General features: G+C 41.2%; 1 long non-coding RNA gene across 6 annotated transcripts in view; it reads left to right on the plus strand.

The window, feature by feature from the left end:
* The window catches only part of LOC138987235 (uncharacterized), a 123,554-nt gene that overhangs the window by 4,928 nt on the left and 100,816 nt on the right, over positions 1–17,810 (plus strand). For all 6 annotated transcript variants that reach the window (XR_011463680.1, XR_011463684.1, XR_011463682.1 and 3 more), the window contains 4 exons: positions 1,753–1,844; positions 4,074–4,230; positions 5,398–5,543; positions 15,193–15,325. This is a non-coding gene — a long non-coding RNA (uncharacterized lncRNA). The remainder of the gene's footprint in view (positions 1–1,752; positions 1,845–4,073; positions 4,231–5,397; positions 5,544–15,192; positions 15,326–17,810) is intronic.

Below are 17,810 nucleotides of genomic sequence, written 5' to 3' on the forward strand. Positions count from 1 at the left end.
CGGAAAAGCCTTAATGCAAACAGACTTTTTGACACCTTGGCAGATGACAGAGAAGGTATCTAGGCCTTTGGAACCCTTCTTTAATCTTATAAGCCACATTGATCAGACAGTCCTACTTCTGGAGTAAGGGTTAGCCTGGTAAGAGCTACATTTGTCACTGAGATAGTTTTCACAGCTACTTACTTGATAGTTTATCAGTCTGGGTGCTTCTTATACACTCAATCTACTTTTAACTTTTTTTCCAGTTATGTTATGAGCATAATCACCTATGTATATGAGGACAAATTGCTTATCCTCTTCAAACCCCAGATTTATTCTGAGCTCATGATATGTCATGGCACCAAAAAGAGGACTTTAATATTGGCCTTCCCCTGAACGACTTTACAGTCTGACACTTTTGGGCCTGGGCAATGGATATAGAATTAATCTGAGTCTATATGGATAAATAAGAGTCTGATACATGGAAAGATATTTGAGGGAATAGAGCTTTGATGACCCACTAGTAAGGCTTGGCCATAGAATTCCTTTGGGGAACTGGCAAGAGACGTCAACTGGATCTTCTGCCAGTGGCCTTGCCCATCTGACTGGGACTCTGTCTATAGGTAGTGGTGAGCCTGTGAGGTTTTGCCTTGGTTTCCTCTCATCTATAAGATAATGGCTTTGCCCCAGCTCAGGGAATATGCACTGAAGGGCTCAAAGGGATCAGCCAGGTAACAAAATGCCATTCCAAGGATTTTTGTCTGATGACACTGGCCTCAGCCTGGGGCAACAATGTGGATAGTGTAGACTCTATGAGGGGTGGAGTGGGGGCTGAGTGGTTGGTAGGTGAAAATGTAAATCCAGTGTTTGCTTGTTTTCTCAAATTTTAGAGGTACTAGTGATCTGAATTTTTACACGAAGGCTTTTCATTTTTAAAATATTGACAATTAATTAAAACAGTGTTAAAATGCCATCTAAGTTAATCCTGGGAAAACTCAAGAAGACAATGTGTGGGAGCTGCCAATGTGATCTCCAGACCAAATGTCTCTGAAAACTTGTCCTGCTCTGGCATTCTGTAACTCTCAGCCTCTCTTGACATATTAAGGAATAGCACCATGGGCTCCATTGAACTGGCAGGTTGGTTAGGCTTTCATTTGTTTAAGAGTTAGGGCTGTCATTTGACTCAGTTGTAAGAGTTTATGCTTTATCAACAAAATTGGAATGTGTCTTTTCTTATTTTCCACTTTCCATCTTCCCCAAACACTACTCTGTCTTCTTACTTCTCCCCTTGAATTTATATTGTAAGCAGCAGGCATTCTCTTGGCAGCATGGTAGGAAACACTTTTTTTTATTTTAAGGCATTTGTATCCAGTGGGAACTATATCTGTTTAGTTTCTTCACCTGGCATCTGTCCACAGGAAGCCAGGCATTTCTAACCCCTTTTTACCTTACAGATCTTGTTTTTTGATAACATAGAAACATTTCAAAGGAATGGACTGGAAGGTACCCCTCCCACTCCGCCCTGCAATCTATCTTCTAGACATGCTGGAGCAATCCGAAATATATAATTATAAGTCACTATCAAATGGGTTGGTTCCAGATTCAGAGATTAAGAATTAACCTTCACCTTCTATGGGTTTTATTTCCAGAGATACTTGTCTCTTAAATGCCCACTTAAAACCACACATACCACATTGAGAAAGGATTTGATCTGGGCACAGTACGTGAGCACACAGAGAGACTGAAGCCATTTATTTGTGCCAACTTTTGCAGGGCCGAGGATTAAGTGTGAAGGAGGATTCTGGCAGTTGGGCTGAACAAAGACATAAGACATGTTTAATCCTCAGCAGGATGCTTGGCATATAGTAAGTACTTAATAAATTATAATTATTTCCACTGCAATCACCACCATTACCTTTACTTTTACTACAATTAGCATAGGATGAATTAGACTTATTCTCTAGAGAATATTCTGTATTCCTTAGACTAGAGAAAAAAATTAGATGAACTCTAGTTTAAAAATCATTTGCTAAGTTATATATAGATGATGTGATTTATAAACCCCACCCAAGTCAGGATCCTGGCTTGCACTGGAGCCCCAGTGATCATCTAACAAAGCACTTTAATGGCCTTGCCCGTCATGGAATTGCAACTTTGCCTATAAACAGTGTTGAGCCATGTAAGGTTCTTGCCTTGGTTTCTTCATCTATAAGACAATGACGTTGCCCCAACTCAGAGGTCATGCACTCAAGTGCCCCACAGATCAGTCAGATACAAAACACCATACTTGAGAGTTAGTGACAGCTAACACTTGGCCCCAGTGTTTGGGAGCCATGAGGATCACTGTATCTATGGTGCCTGAGTTTTGTCTACCAAAGACTAGGCAGTTCGTATATATATATGAGATGTTAAGGGACAGCAGAGTGTTTGCATCCAAAGGCCATTCTTTTGATGGAATCTGCCTTAAAATCTAGGTACTTGCCCCCAACCTCTTGACTTCCTCCTAACAACTGATTGTGGACCTCACTTAAATATTTTTCTAAATGTGAGCTTATTTGTGTTTTCAGTCATGGTAGACCTCACTTTCTTCAAGAGAGTCTGGTAATGAATGAGTTAAATAATAAAAAAAGGTTCCCTCCTCAGGGACCCTTGCCTGAGCTTGCTCCTATTTCCTCTGAAAAGCAAGAGATGTGTCAGAGCAGAGGAGCAACTCAGAGATTGAGAGATGCTTCTACCCTAGCTGAGTCATCACCATTGACTTTATCCCCTGAGGCCAACTTTACCACCTGAGGTGGAATCACTGCTACCACCCACAGCCTGTGGGTACCACTTCAGGTGGTAAAGTCCACTTCAGGTGGACAGCTGCTCAGTCCAGAGCCCTCCAGGCACCCATCAAACACTCCTAGTGTGCACCTTGTGCAAGGTGTCACTGAACCTTGGATGTGGGCATGGGTGAGGTGCCCAAGGTTATGGCAAAAAATAAAAAGCATACAGCAATTTAAGGCTAGTCCCAGGCATTTCTTTGACATCTTTTATCCTCTCTCCTTTGATTAAATATTAGCTTTCAAAAAAAGAAAAAAGCTGTTTTTAAACAGTCAGTTCTATTTTTTTGTACTTGTTTCTAACTTAAAAATTGATATATAATATTATATTAATTTTAGGTATACAACATAATGATTCAATGTATATATATATATATAGGGAAATGATCACCAGAGTAAGTCTAGTTCACATCTATCACCTCATATAGTTTTTTTTGTGGGGGAGGGAGAGTAGAAGTTTTAAGATCTACTCTTATTTACAATGCAGTATCAACTATGGTTGAGACTTCCCAGGTGGTACTAATGGTAAAAGAACCTGCCTGCCAATGCAGGAGACATAAGAGATGTGAGTTCGACTCCCAGGTCAGGAAGATCCCCTGGAGGAGGGCACATCAATACCCCTCTGGTATTCTTGCCTGGAGAATCCCATGGACAGAGGAGCTTGGTGGGCTACAGTCCATAGGGTCGCAAAGAGTTGGACACAATTGAAGCAGCTTAGCGCAGCATGAACTATAGTCACCATACTGTACATTACATTCCCAGGATTTATTTATTTTATATTATTTTATAACTAAAAGTGCGTACTTTTTGATCACCTGAACAGTCAGTTCTTAAAGGGCGAAGACAACATGTCTTCAATGCTTGAATCTTCTGAGGCCCTAGGAAATGCTGCTGGGGGAATTATAAAATGTGAATATACACCAAGACACTGCCGATTCAGAAGATGAATGGCTCAGTTCAGCCCTATTAATATGATATGAATGACAAGCTTCATTCTAAGTGACAAGGCAAAGAGAAACAACATCTAGATTTTGCTATGTTGGCTCTCATAGCCTAGAAAAGATCTAGAGGCATAAACAGATAATATAATACAGCGGTCTATGTTCTAGGTAAAAGGCAGCCAAATTGCTCTGGGAATAAAGACAAGGAACATCTTAACTTTGAGTCCCACCCTTTCAAAATGTGAGGTTTTTTTCAGTTTGTATATTTTGGTGGATAGGATGGGTCAGACTCAGTCACACGCAGGCACTAACATGTATGTTCCCCTTGAAGCTGGCGATTGCAGAAAACATGGGCATCTTCATGAGACAATAGTAAAATACATACAAAGGAGAAACTTAATATGAGCCTCTGAAAATGCATTGATTACAGACAGGACCAACTTTGTGAGTGCTGCTGGAAATTATCACTATGGATCCTTTTTTCTGAGGTAAGAGGCAAGGGAACTGACATGAACCAAAACCTTAAAGGCTATCTCACCTTACGTTCAAGAAAATCCTCTGAGGTGAGCATGTGAACATCTTTCTAAACTCAGGAAGTTGGAGTTCAGTGAAGTTAAGCAACTCGCTCAAGATTAGGCAGTTAGTATGTGACAAAACAAGGCGTCTAACCCAGACCTAACTGCTCCCAAACCCAAAGTCTTTGCCCTTTCTACATTTCTGCTACATCGTCCTACCGTCCTGAGTTTCAACTCCCTTCATGAGTGTTTGCTCTTGTTCTATTTTCTTTAATTGTTACCACCTTGCCTTTATAGAGCCAGCCCTTTCACCTTTTCTTAGCACTTTCAGATCCATTGATGCTGCAGTTTTTGAGCCACTCACTGGTGAGCCTGACTTCTCAAGAAGGTGCAAATTAAAGTGAATGAGATCATTATCCTCACCACTATAATCAGAGAACAAGTATGGTGATACTAAGCCTGCACTTGGATTTGCTTCCTTGCTAGGCGCTATGTAGAATAATTTAGATATCCATGATTTCTGTCTTCTAGGGATAGATAACAGGTTCCCCAGGGTGTGGAGTTTAAATGGAAATAATGAAGGAAGTATGATTTAGGGAGTTTGTGTTTCAAAGACAGAAGGAAGTGCCATGGCAGTCTGAGACTGCCCTGAAGTAATACAGTGGCTCTATAAAGGCAAGGTGACAACACTAAGAAAATATAAAAATGAGCAAGCCCTCATAAAGCCCTCATAAAGGGTGATGCCCTTCACTGACTCAACAGACATGAGTTTGAGCAAACTCTGGGAGATGATGAAGGACAGGGAAGCCTGGTGTGCTGCTGTCCAAGGGGTTGCAAAGAGTTGGACACAACTGAGCGACTGAACAACAACTCATTAAGGGAGTGGAAACTCAGAAGGAAGTCAGAGGACTATGTGAAAAGAGTATTGGACAAGTGTACTGAAGTATGTGTTGTGTGTACATGTGTGTGTATGGGTACTTGTGTGTTGGGGTGGAATGAGAAGAACATAGTGAATTATGACATTCCTGTGGATTCATTATTGTCATTATTATAATTATTATTATTCATTATTTTCTTGTTAACATAGCTCATCCTGATTCCAATCACCTTTCTTTTCTGTGGGTTTTCTGCACTTCCTAGGTCCTTGCTCTGCAGTTTCCAATAGAAAAGTCCTTGAGTCTCCATCCAGGAGAGGTGGCTAGAAAGGACTACTTTCATAGTTGGGCCATCCTGCAAGCACTGTTTTCAAGAGCCTGAAATTCAGAAAGCTGGAGCCAAGGAAGGAGGTAGGAGATGAGGGTGTGAGGTAAACTCAGGGAATAATTCTGAAGTGACATAAATAAGAATTGAGGCAATTTCCACTTGAAGTCACCTTTCCACTCACTAGGCATTAACCATCTGGAACCAAATGCAGCTAATTTAGCATCATGTTGGAAAGTTTATGACATGAAGCACATTTTAGGGCCAGGACATCCAGGTTTTAATCCTTTGTATTCAGTAAATGCCTCTCTTCTGGAATTCAGTCTGCTGTCAGTACATAGGAACTAAGAATAGCGCCAGCTTGTGAGTCACCACTCTTTGCTTTCTTCCAGAACACCGTGGGAAAAGGATGGGCAGACTAGTTCAGATAAAATCCAGTCCCACCCAAATACTCACTGAAGGCTGGAAACAAATCCATTTTTTAAATGTTTCAAAAATTGAATTGAACTCAGGAAAGAGATAGTAAGCCTGTGTTCTTTAGTTTCAACTTGGATCAGAAGCCTTGTTTTGTGTTCTAAGTCTCAAGGCTATCACATTGGGTGTTTTCTACAACCCTTTAGGTTGCTAGGGGGGTTCCCACTTGACTTTAAAGGACATTTATTAAATGATTGCACCATGCTAGGGTTTAGGGATACGGAGGTGACTAACATGTGGTCTCTGACTTTGAGGACGGCATGGTCTAGAGTGGTGAGAGCATAGGTAAATAATATGTAGTTGCTCAGTAGTGTCCGACTCTTTGCATCCCATGGAATGTAGCCTGCCGGGCTCCTCTGTCCATGGAATTCTCCAGGCAAGAATACTGGAGTGGACTGCCATTCTCTTCTGCAGGGGAGCTTCCCAGTCTAGGGATTGAACCTGGATCTCCTGCATTGCAGGCAGATTACCGTCTGAGCTACCGGGGAGCCCAGGTAAATAATGCCTGTGTGCACATACTGTGTCCCCTCATAAGGGTGCATTGTGTATACACTGCCTCTGGATCCTTTTGTGTATGTGGGCTATGCTAGCGGTGAGGTCTTCTCACTGCCCTTGATGGTGTTGCTCTTGGAAATTCCAGTGCTTCTTTTGTGAAGCTTGAAAGAACAGGCTGAGTCTGTCTCTGCTTGGTTTTAAACAACTATACTTAAATGACATAATATCAGTGTAAACTCAGAGGGTCCTCTGACAATCTTGTTAGTAAGGGGTTGGGTAGTTTTGTTTTGAATGCCTTTCCACTTCCCTTTGGTAAGCAGTCTAGGCTTCCTGATGTCTACTTATGGCCTTTTAGGTGAAGTTACATGTTCTGGCATTGTGATAATAACTAAAGTGAAGTGAAAGTGAAGTTGCTCAGTCGTGTCTGACACTTTGCAACCCCATGGACTGTAGCCTACCATGCTTCTCTGTCCATGGGATTTTCCAGGCAAGGTACTGGAGTGGGTTGCCATTTCCTTCTCCAGGGGATCTTCCTGACTCAGGGATCGAACCCGGGTCTCCCACATTGCATGCAGATGCTCTACCCTCTGAGCCACCAGGGAAGCCGATAATAACTAATGGATGTGTGAATTGTATTCTTGGCCTCCCTAGAAATGGTGCATAGTGAATCCCAAGATTTCTGTTATATAGTTTTAAAGGTAAGCCTAGCTATTGAAGCCTTTTTTCTCGGCAGTGGACCACATTGGAAGTAAACAGGAAAGAAGAGCATAATCGGCAAGAGGGCTATGACCCAGCATGCCATTACATTTAGTAGTATTTTAAAGTATGGTTTAATTTTATTCCCCCATTGTTTGTGGTATGCCATCTGGCTTTATTTGTTTTGTTTACTTTGGGTTCAGTTTCCTTTTATTTGTCAAGTTTCTTAATGTGGAACCTCAGGTCACTGACTTAAGATCTTTTTTCTTTCTATTGTAATCATTTAGTGCTGTAGATTTACCTATAGATGCTCCAGCTGCATCCCAGAAAATTTGATACATATGCTTTTATTTTCATTCATTTGAAAGGCTTTTCTGATTTCCTTTTTAATTTCAATTTGACTCTTGGGTTAGTGTGTTATTTAGGATTTGAATATTTGGATATTTTCCAGACATCATTCTAGTTACTTATTTATTTCTAAATAAATAATAATAAATATTCATTTCTAGTTTGATTTCATTGCAGTCTGAAAATAAACTATTTGATTTTTAAAAAATATCTTACACTTTACATTTATATTTTACCTTAAATACTTGTACACAGTTATAATAGCTTTTTAAATTCTTACTTATTTTTATTTTACTTATTTTAATTGGAGGCTAATTGCTTTATAATATTGTAGTGGTTTTGCCATACATTGACATGAATCAGCAATGGGTGTACATGTGTTCCCCATCCTGAACTCTCCTCCCCCCTCCCTCCCCATCCCATTCCTCTGGGTCATCCCAGTGCACCAGCCCTGAGCACCCTGTCTCATGCATTGAACCTGGACTGGTGATCTGTCCAGTTATAATAGCTCTTTTAATATTATCATTTTCTAGTCTCATTAATCCTGTAATTTCTAAGTTTGTTTCTATTGATTACTTTTTCTCCTGATTCTGGATCACATTTTCCTGCTATTCGGCATGTCTAGTAATTTTTTACTTGGAAGCTGAGTGTTATAAATATTATGTTATTGTATTTCCAAACAAATATTGTTTGTTTTCTTTCTATAAATGGTGTGGTATTTTGCTTTGGCAGGTCGTTAAGTTATATGCAGATTAGCTCGACCCATTCAAGGCCTTATACTTTCCTAGGGCAGGTCTAGAGAACCCTTCACTCAAGAGATAGTTCGGGTTTACTACTAAGATGTGACTCTACTGGTGTCTCTATTGAATGACCTAGGATGTCATGAGGTCTGTCTACTAGCCAATGTCAAATGTCAGGAAGGCAATTTAAAGATGGACTGGCACAGCTTCCTTGAGAATGTGAATGTTTATTTTTTCTTTTGCCTTTCTTTACTGGAGCAGTGGGTATGAATTCTTTTAATAATATTGATCTATAATGTCAAACTGCTTTCTAGAAGGTCATAACATTTTCTACTTCTATCAACAGTTTAGGAGAGTGCCTGCTTCACAATATCCTTGCCAGTATTGAGTTTATGTTAAATAAAGTATAATACAATCTCTTGGAAGGAATATCATGAAGCCATTAGAATCATGTTTTCTGAAAACTAATAACTTGGGAAAACTCTCAAAACAGTGTTAATTGAACAAAAGCAGTACAAAGAACTCTATACACATCAAGATACCACTTTTATATAAAGATCATATGTATATATATACATTCATTCTTTGTTAATATCATTTATCTGTGGATAATGAGATTATGGGTGATTTTTATATTCTTATTTTTAGTATAACTTTTATACTAAAAACTGCTTTATAATATGAGGTATCTGATAAATGAGTGTATAGTAAAGAAAGGGCTTTACTCAGAACATGGAAATACTCAAGGACAAGAAAATCTACAGACATAGAAATCATATACCCTTCACAGACTTTAAGTGGAGTCATGTTTTGCAATCTGTGTATTCATTAGGGGTCCTCTGGGAGGATAGCTGTCTGGGCCACTGAAAATAAAGTCCTACTAACACCAACGAAGATCATGGCATCTGGTCCCATCACTTCATGGGAAATAGATGGGGAAACAGTGTCAGACTTTATTTTTGGGGGCTCCAAAATCACTGCAGATGGTGACTGTGGCCATGAAATTAAAAGACGCTTACTCCTTGGAAGGAAAGTTATGACCAACCTAGATAGCGTATTGAAAAGCAGAGACATCACTTTGCCAACAAAGGTCCGTCTAGTCAAGGCTATGGTTTTTCCTGTGGTCATGTATGGATGTGAGAGTTGGACTGTGAAGAAAGCTAAGCACTGAAGAATTGATGCTTTTGAACTGTGGTGTTGGAGAAGACTCTTGAGAGTCCCTTGGACTGCAAGGAGATCTAACCAGTCCATTCTAAAGGAAATCAGCACTGGGATTTCTTTGGAAGGACTGATGCTAAAGCTGAAACTCTAGTACTTTGGCCACCTCGTGTGAAGAGTTGACTCATTGGAAAAGACTCTGATGCTAGGAGGGATTGCGGGCAGGAGGAGAAGGGGACGACAGAGGATGAGATGGCTGGATGGCATCACTGACTCGATGGACGTGAGTCTCAGTGAACTCCGGGAGTTGGTGATGGACAGGGAGGCCTGGCGTGCTGCGATTCATGGGGTCGCAAAGAGTTGGACACGACTGAGCAACTGAACTGAACTGAACTGAACACTTGGGAACTGGCAAAAGTTGTATAACTGGTCAACCAATGACCATGGAAGGGAGGCAACTTTCTGCCTTGAATTGTTGAATTCATTTTGAGTCGTTTGGACCCAATGCATTGTCCTTGGTTTCCATTTTACACTTTAACATGGAATGTATTAGTTAGTTATTAGGACTGTCATAACAAATGATCATAGATTAGAAGTAAAAATTTATTTTAATTAAGATTTATTTTCTTACAGTTATAGGATCTAGAAGTCCAAGATCAGTGCATTTGCAGGTTTCTTCTAAGGCATTGTTCCTTGGCTTGCCAGTAGTGATTCTTGTGTCTTCATATGTACATGAATGTTTGTGTCCATTTCTTCTTCTTATAAAGACACTAGACATATTGGATTACTCCAAATTGACTACACCATAATGACCTCATTTTAACTTAATAACCTCTTGAAAGACTCTATTTCTAAATATAGTCACATTATGAGGTACTGCGGTTAGGACTTCAACATACGAATTTTTGAGAGGATACAATTCAGGCCATAAGACTAAGTGTAGCTCTTTCTTCAAATTCCTCATGGATGTAGCAGAGGGAGGAAAACCCATTTCTTTACTCTTCAAGCATAAACTCTGGATCCCAAGTGCTTGATGTTGAACTCTGGCCCTCTCACTTAAGAACTCTTTGACCTGAGGGACTTCCCTGATGGTCCAGCGGTTAGGATTCCTTGCTTCCAATACAGGGGGTGTGGGTTAGATTCCTGGTCAGGGAACTAAGATCACACATGCCTGCCACATGGCATGACCTTAAAAACAAACAAACAAACAAAAAAACCCCTATTTTTAAAAGTACATTTTTAGAAAAAAAAAAAAAAAAGAACTGTTGGGCCTGGGATGAGATACCTAGCCTCTCTATATTTCAGTATCCTTCTCTCTCAAATGGGAACAATATAAGCTTATATCTCATGGGTTTGTTGTAAACATTCAGTAATTTAATTTATGAAGATCTTGTAGAATAGTGCTTGTCACATAGCCATATACTAGGTATTCAATAAAGGTTAGCTGTTATCATTACATCAAATTATCTCATTCACGTACCTATCTATTTAACACTGTACTTCACGCAGAAGGTATAGCAATAAACACAAAAGATGTCTCTGTCATCACCAAGGAGGATTTTTGCTTCTGAATCTATGTGCCCTTCTTATTTTTGGCAAGGGAGCTTTTGTTCTTCCTTTATAAATTCTGTGTGGAAATACTTTTCTAAGGGATACTGAGCAATCAGAGCATGCTTGATCTCTCTGCCCTTCCCTCATTATTGGCACTGATTCTTTAATATGATTTGTAGATTTAGGGAGAGAGAAGGTCTGAAAAAGAAACCTGAAGTGATAAATCCTCATCTTTTTGTTATGGTTGCTTCTCCTTTCTCTACCCCAGAAACAACACACATATTTATACCTTTTTAGCTGTACTGGACACATTTTCAAAATCCGCATGCCCAGATTGGGCACCTAGATAATGCTGTCTTGTGAGGTTGCGGTATCTGCTACGTTGAGCAGCCTTTTTAGAATGCTTTGATGACTAAAAATATGGATGATGAATCTGTCCTTTGTGCACCAGCTCTCTCCCCTTCATGTGGAACATGTCTTTTAGGTCCTTTTTCAAGCAAAGACTTGTGCTGATCTACCTCATACATTAATTCTAGCTGTAGTAATACTTTGGGAAAGGAATAGGATCCCAAAATAACCACCAGGAGAAGTGTGTCATGAAAGGTCATGGCAATGGGGCAGAAGATATTGGACAGAAGAGTTCTAAAAATAGGGAGCGAGAGATCAAAGACCCAGCAGTAATGAGGAACCGTTTTTGGCTTTGCCTCACACGAGGAGGAGGCAACGTTCCCCAGCCCACTCCTGCGTTCGGCTCGACCTGCCACTCACACCCCGCTGGCAGAACTGCTGGGGCTGGGAGGATGATGAGCACGTTTTTCTGTCCTGGGTGTGAACTGCCTTTGTATCATTTTGATGATAAGTGTATTCAGATAATGCTTAAAAGCATATCAAAATAAGCAACATCATGGAGAATTTTACCTTATTGCCACATTCCTAATATTGCAAGGACATCAGACATTTCTGAGCAGGGATACTTAATTTCACCTTTCTTTTGGAGCAGTTCTTTAGATTTTTACAAGCTAGAGTTGATTTTTCATTGTCTCCTGACAACGCACCTGATGATTAAGTGTTTGCAAAGCTAAGCACTGAGTTTTATGTGCATGCACTGCAAATTGGGTCAGTGGGTTCAGCCACGTCAGATCCCATCAGCCACTCTGTGTGTTCCGGAGGACCAGGGTATGGGCATGTATAGCTGCAGGTGAAGAAACTGATTTTAAATATGATGTTCAATGTTCTCCCTCCATAGATAGAATTTTGATGATAATGTGGTAGGCAGATTAAAACATTAAAAACACGGGCCCCTTGAATGAATTTTGGGATATGATTTTATGTGTGTGTGTGGTTTTGTTTCCTCATTCCATGAACTAGAGAATCAGAAACTCTGAGATAAATCCCGTAATCTAGAAATCAGTTTCCTCCACAATAAAATAAGCTTACTGACACTTGGCTTAGAGATGATAAATGTGCGGAAGTGCTTACAAACTGCAGGGCTGTACATGTGTTCCTTTTAAATCACACGGCTGTCAGAGAACTCGTCTGTGCGTTCACGTGGAATCCACCCTTACCTCTTCAAATACGCTTCTTTTCATTCATTCCAAAGCTGTTTACTTCACTCCAGTGTGCTGGGCACAGGGCCAAGCACCAAAAAGCACTCAAAGATGAATCATACCCAGATCCTGCCCTCAAGGAACTTAGTGTAGAAGGAGGCATATAAAACACCGAAAAATGCATTGCTTGGTTTTTAAAATTTAGCATAATTGACTGCATCCTTGAACAAAATACCACATTTAAAAAATGATTTAGCAGTCCCTCTTAAATATTTAAATGATAAAGTCTGTGTTAATGAACATTCATTAGTCTGCTAATAGACTAATGAATATGTGTGCTATTAGTCAAGAATATGGAGAAATGCCTGTGAAACAAAGGTATCCTGACTGAAGACAGGCGATTTGGGGAACTGCAGTGATTAATGATGACTGACAGTGCAGTAATCCCAGCCCTTGTTGAGGGATCACTCTTCATTAGGCTCCCCAAACCACAACTGATCAGGAATTTGATTCTGTCTGGCCCTAAAGCCAATTTCTCCATTTGTTTTGATTCAAGGCTTTCCTAGCCTGAATCCATAAGTAAACTGGTCCTTTTGTTTAACATTTTCACTGCAGTATAGTTAACAAATCTCTGAAAATAGAGACAAAGTTGAGATTTCTCCAGGAGACTGGGAATCCTAAGATTTGTGCAAGGGAAGTGTGCAGTTATAATCCTGAAAATTATGCAATTTGTCATCAGTGTAATGAAAAAAGGATATTTGATAAAATTTTTAGCCCTTTGAAAATCACAACAAAATCTTAACTCTTTTAAAAATCTAGCTTAAAGCACATTCTCGGTCAGGATTATGACTTCAAAAATATGCATTGAATAAGAATATGAAAGGCCTTCTGAAAATACAGGACATGATTTTGATCTTCCTGTAAAAAAAAAAGCTGCTTTAGAGATCAGAAATCTCATCATTCCCTTTTCAGGACAACTGTGAGGGCCTGTGCATTGGTCTTGCGTCAGTCTCTCCTTCAGACATTAATAGATTTAAATCAGTATGGGAGATCTTAAATATGGTCCTGAGGAAAAAGAAGCTATTGTGAGCTCAGAAAAGAGGAATGTTTCATGTAGGGCTTAGAATAATGGTAGAAAACGATTAGGGGTATCTGGGTGCTAGCTAGCACTTAACTAATGAGTTCTGCAGAATGGTGAGAAGAGAAAGGCAAATGCTGTGTGAGCAACAAGTAGAACCTTCAGATGAAGATGCTGATGGTAGGCAGAGGGCTGGGTGAGCTCCTCAGGGCAAGACACTCAACTCAGAGCCAGAATCCTCAGGAAGTTCTTCCACAAGGAGTCCTCCAGCAGACTGGTCACAGTTTCTGACCTACAAGCATTCTGACTAAAATGTCTCAGAAGAAGGAGAGTCTGGATCTGCATCCCATGTCCAGTCACAGTGCATATGGCATCCTGTATTGCTTAGCTGCCCATTTCCTCTCAGGAAACTGTACTACCAGTATTGCCTTCAATTTCTGCATTCAGTCAGTTCACACAACAGGTATTTATCAAGCCTCTGGATGGCGCAATGGTAAAGAATCCACCTGCTAAGGCAGGAGATGCAGGATCAATCTCTGGTCAGGAAGACCCCCTGGAGGAGGAAATGGCAACCCACTCCAGTATTATTTCTGCGTGGAAAATTCCATGGACAAAGAAGCCTCGCAGGCTACAATCCGTGGGGTCTCAAAGAGTCAGAAATGACTGAGCATGTATGCCTTTCTTTCTTCTTGGTCTCTACCATCTTCTGAGCACAAAGAATCTTTTCATTCCTCTGACTTCTAATTTGTGCTCTTACAAAGTGCAGTGAGCTTCCACAGACCTAAAATGGGGCACCTTCTGCTGGTCAGATCAGCAACGCTGCCCTTAGAGGGTGGCCTCTGGGCCCCAGTGGCCTCAGGCAGGTGTTTACAGTTAAGGATTCACTGATTCTCACTAAGCACCTTAAATGTTATCAGGAGGTCCCAGAAGTTTTTGTCTCCAACTGGCCAGTGATTACAACTCTTTCAGACCAATTTACTTTAGGAATAAAAGAGTTAGGATTCATTCATTCCCTGACTTTTCTGGTATCTACTGCTTTAAAACAAAGTATTCCAAAAGATAGTAACCTAAAACAGAAGCCATTAAATTGTATCTTGCGGATTCTGTGAGCCAGTAATTTGGCCAGGACTCAGCTTCTATGGGGAGAAGGCAATGGCACCCCACTCCAGTGCTCTTGACTGGAAAATCCCATGGATGGAGGAGCCTGGTAGGCTGCAGTCCATGGGGTCGCTAAGAGTCGGAAACAACTGAGCAACTTCACTTTCACTTTTCACTTTCATGCATTGGAGAAGGAAATGGCAACCCACTCCAATATTCTTGCCTGGAGAATCCCAGGGACAGGGGAGCCTGGTGGGCTGCCGTCTATGGGGTCACGCAGAGTCGGACACGACTGAACGACTTAGCAGCAGCAGCAGCTTCTTCTGAAAGAAAAAGATTCTTCTGTTCCTCGTGAGGTGACCAGGTCACTTAGGGGTACTCAGCTGGAAGATGGCTGGCCAAAAGGGTCTAAGATGATTTTACTGACAAGTCTGTCACCTTGGTGGGGGTGTGGAATGTGAGCTTAGCGGGGACTGTCTACTGGAGCACCAGCATAGTCTCTGAGTTTACTCTGAGACTGTCTACTAAGACTGTCTACTGTCTCTTGCAGCGCTGTAGTCTTTGAGGAGACAGACTTCATACATGGAGGCTGAGCAAGCATCGCAAGAGAACCAGGGGAAGGCCGTAGGGTGTCACCTCAGAGGCCATGCAACATTACTTGTGCAGTATTCTGTTGGTTACAGGTGAGTCCTAAGGCCATCTCAGACTCAAGAGGAGAGAAACAGGATTTATTTCCAGGTTAGAGGCCACTTTGTAGAAGAGCTTGGGAAAGATTGTTGCAGTTGTTCACTGTTGTTCAGTTGCTCATTCATGTCTGACTCTTTGAGATCCCATGAACTGCAGCACACCAGGCTTCCCAGTCTTTCAGTAGCTCCCAGAGTGTGCTCAAACTCACGTCCATTGAGTTGGTGATGCCCTCTAACCATCTCATCTTTACTGTTGCCCCCCTCTCCTCCTGCCCTCAATCTTTCCCAGCATCTGGATCTTTTCCAGTGAGTTAGCCCTTCGCATCAGGTGGCCAAAGTATTTACAGTCTTCCACTTTGGCATCTGTGTCTCACTTATTTCCTGCTCAGACTGCCTGTACCTGCTTCTTATCTAGGAGTCAGTTACTGTGTCTACTCAGAAGCTAAACTTCTTCCCTCCCTTTCTTTCCCTTGTCCCTAGTCAAGATGTCCACTCCAATAAGAACTTCCCAGAGACACCTAAACTACAGGACAGAGTAAAATAGGTGCTGGTGGGAACCAGCTGGCGGGAGCCCAGGAGAACATGGGTCAACAAGGAAGGAATAATCATGATGCGAAGAATTAAGAGAGGTCTCACTGGGGAGCTGGCCATTATGCTGAACTTCAGACAAGTAGAATTTTGACAGATTAAGAGTAGGGGAGAAAGAGATGTCATTCCTACATGAGCAGAAGCACATAAGTGTAGAAAGATGTGTTGTATAAGGAAAAGCTAATACTGCTAAAGAATTCAAACTTCAGACTCTAGTCACTGAGAAGCTAGCTTTTAAAAGCAGTGCTTTACGATGCTGGATGCTTGGGGCTGGTGCACTGGGACGACCCGGAGGGATGGTATGGGGAGGGAGGAGGGAGGAGGGTTCAGGATGGGGAACACATGTATGCCTGTGGTGGATTCATTTTGATATTTGGCAATAAATTATTTTTTAAAAAAAAAAATAAAAGCAGTGCTTTAGGAAGATGACTCTGGCAACAGTGTGGAAGATACCTTGGAGAGGTGAGATCTGAGGAGAAAAAGATGGCTAATCTCTGTAAGGGTTAATATTATCTCCCTTTGAAAGGAAAGGAGAGAGGGTTTTCTCTCTTTTCTGGTCTATAAGAAATAGTAACAGTGACTCTTTCTCCAGACACGGTGGCATGAAGAAGTCTGATTCACCACATTCAGACATGGACACTTCTTTAGCAAAGACTTGTCCAAATGTATTTGGACTGGATACTTGATAGGACTAGTCATCTCCTTGGGATTTCATCTTCCCACCCTCCCTCATCCCAATGAATCTGTACCTCAGCAACCCTTCAATTTCACTGCCTTCAATTTCCCATGTCCACCCCAAACCCTTGCCCTAGTTAAAAAGTCTAGACTTTGTGCTATTTCTTCCGTCATTCCCTCAAACTCTTTGTGGCAACCACAGAGAACTCCTCACCATTCCTGGCATACCATACCCTATTTCACTGCCTTGTCTTTGCATATGATCTTTTCTCTACCCAAAGAATTCTTTTTATCACCTCCTCTTCCACCAGGCAAAATTCCTTGCCATCAATTAATACCAAATTGAAATGTCACCTCTGTGAAACATGATGCAGTAGGCTGCTACCTGTTGGTCTCCTGTGATGTTGTGTCTTCTACCATAGCATCTGTCCTATTATAGTGTTATGTGCATTTCATGTTTATTTTGTGGATTAGATTGAGCCCTTTAGAGGAATAGACCATACCTTATCGTCTTTGTATCACTAGTGTGTCTCATAGGAGTAGGTGGTCAGGAAATGTTACAGCAAGGAAGGAAGGAAAGTAGGAACTTTGTTAGACTCTTGCTAATTTAAATGTTATAAATGTCAGTCTGTGTCTCTGATCTAGAAATTCTGATACTCTGAGTGAGCAGGGAGCTGTTATCATTCTATGCAGAACAGTGGCATTTAATTCTGCTCAGAAGAAGCTGGATTTCTGTTGACACAAGTTATCGAAGTAATCTGGAGAATTAACCAGTGAAAACCAGAGGTCCCAGAGTGCTAGAGCTCTATTCACAAGCCTTGTTTATTTCTAGCAAACACTTTCCCAGAGGTGTCATGAACAGCCTATTGCCGTGTCTCTCACACCCCAGTAACTATTAAAACTGGCAATGTTCTGCCTGGTTTCAAAGCAGCACAGCAGCCCTGTGTAACCTGGGTTCATCAGTAATATTCTCTGAGCTGAAAGGCTGACATTCACAGGTAGTTTAGGTCATTGTCAGCTTCTGTGGTCTCCTTTTAAAACCTAAGGTCACACATTCATAAAAGCCTTCCTGACAGTGTGGATAATAGCAGGGAACTCAGCTTACACATATACTAAGCCCTAAAGTATGCTCCGTGGGCAGAGCTCAGCTTACTTGGGAGAAATTTGTTTGCACAGGGTTTCAGAGCCTGCGTAGATAGGATGTTTTCCCTTTTACCAA

The sequence above is a fragment of the Bos mutus genome, chromosome 3 (assembly GCF_027580195.1).
Source record: "Bos mutus isolate GX-2022 chromosome 3, NWIPB_WYAK_1.1, whole genome shotgun sequence".
Classification (NCBI taxonomy): domain Eukaryota; kingdom Metazoa; phylum Chordata; class Mammalia; order Artiodactyla; family Bovidae; genus Bos; species Bos mutus.